Source organism: Chrysochloris asiatica, unplaced genomic scaffold, assembly GCF_000296735.1.
Source record: "Chrysochloris asiatica unplaced genomic scaffold, ChrAsi1.0 scaffold02199, whole genome shotgun sequence".
Taxonomy (NCBI): Eukaryota; Metazoa; Chordata; class Mammalia; order Afrosoricida; family Chrysochloridae; genus Chrysochloris; species Chrysochloris asiatica.
In genome coordinates, this window is record NW_006410717.1 from 7,097 (window position 1) to 8,910 (window position 1,814).

The 1,814-nt window shown below is 39.2% G+C and overlaps 1 pseudogene; it reads left to right on the plus strand.

The window, feature by feature from the left end:
- Positions 1 to 312: 312 nt before the first annotated feature.
- Positions 313 to 972, plus strand: LOC102842866 (annotated as a pseudogene).
- Positions 973 to 1,814: the final 842 nt, after the last annotated feature.

The following is a 1,814-nucleotide window of genomic DNA, read 5'->3' on the forward strand; positions in this document are numbered from 1 at the left end:
TTCTAACTCATAGAGACACTGTATAGGGTTTCTGAGGCTACAAATCTTCATGGGAACATAGAGTCTCATCTTCTTCCTTGGAATAGCTGGTAGATTTGAACTGCTGACCTTGTGGTTAGCAGCCCAACTCGTAACCTACTACACTACAGAGATCCTTGGGGAAGGGTTAGAGAGATGGAAACACCACCTTCAAGAGTGTATACACAGTAGCTCTGCTTGGACCGTTGATGAGTGAGGTTGTCTCACAGTATCCGTAGCAGTCACAACCTGGGCACTGCGAGCTAAAGGAGCTGAGCACGTGGGTCAGTCATCATGTCGCGTTACGGGCGGTACAGAGGAGAGATCAAGGTATATGTTGGTAACCTGGGTACTGGTGCTGGCAAAAGAGAGTTAGAAAGGGCTTTTAGTTATTATGGTCCTTTAAGAACTGTCTGGATTGCAAGAAATCCTCCAGGATTTGCCTTTGTGGAATTTGAAGATCCCAGAGATGCAGAAGATGCTGTGCGAGGATTGGATGGGAAAGTGATCTGTGATTCTTGAGTCAGAGTTGAACTATCAGCAGGCATGCCTTGAAGATCACGTTTTGATAGACCACCTACCCGACATTCCTTTGATTCCAGTGATAAATGGTATGAGTGTGGAGAAAAGGGACATTATGCTTATGATTGTCACTGCTATAGTCATTGAAGAAGAAGCAGGTCATATTTGAGATCCAGGGGAAGGTGATTTTCTCGCTCACGGAGCAGGAGCAGAGGACACAGGTTGAGGTCTGCATCTCCTCGACGATGTACATCTGTATCTCTTTGGAGATCAAGATCAGCTTCACTCAGAAGATCTAGATCTGGTTCTATAAAAGGATCAAGATCTCGGTCAAAGTCAAGATCCAGATTTAGGTCTTTTTCAAGACCAAGAAGCAGTCATTCCCCATCAGGAAGTCCACGCAGAAGTGCAATTCCTGAAAGACGGGACTGAAGTTCTCAAGTTCAGCTTTTAGGGGAGAAGTTCTTTTGTTTACATTTATGATGCCTGTAAAGTGTACCCTAGGATGGGTATTTCAACCATTTAATCAAAATGGATCTGGATTATTATTGCTCTGTAAATTCACAGCTGTAAGATAATATACATTTTTGTTGAATGTATTAACATCCTATGATCTGGAAATGTTGTTTTATATTTGGCACATTTAAATAAAATATTTCTCACTAGAAAAAAAAAAGGTGTGTATACACAGACCTCAGTGGTGAGAAATGGTAGCTTCACATTTTGATATTTTTGTTTAGTAAAGGCTTCTATGATTTTGTAATAATACTCTTTTGACTTACCCTTGTATGTATCTCTAGAAAAGGATATCACATTTGGTAAAGCAGAGAGCCTGTGAAAATGAGGGAAGTGTTCAATGAGACAGATTGCCACAATAGCTACAACAAAGAACTCAAACATACGAACAATCATGAAAATGGCAGAAGACAGGACAGCTTTTTATCCTATTACACATGAGGTCACCACACGGTTAAGCTGACTCAATGGCAACAAACAACTCTTTACACACACACACACGTATAAGCACCCTGAACCATTTAAGCATTTTAAATATATATATATATATATATATATATATATATAATACAATACAATATATGCTGGTATTTTTAACTACTGTCAACTCTAATATATATTTAATAAGAACCACTTAAAAGTGAATGTGTATTTCTTAAATGCAAGGATATTTTCTTTCATTACCAATTTGCAGCATTTCTGATTTCATGTGATGCTCACATATTGCTTCCTATGTGCCAGTCACTGTAAAAGCCCTT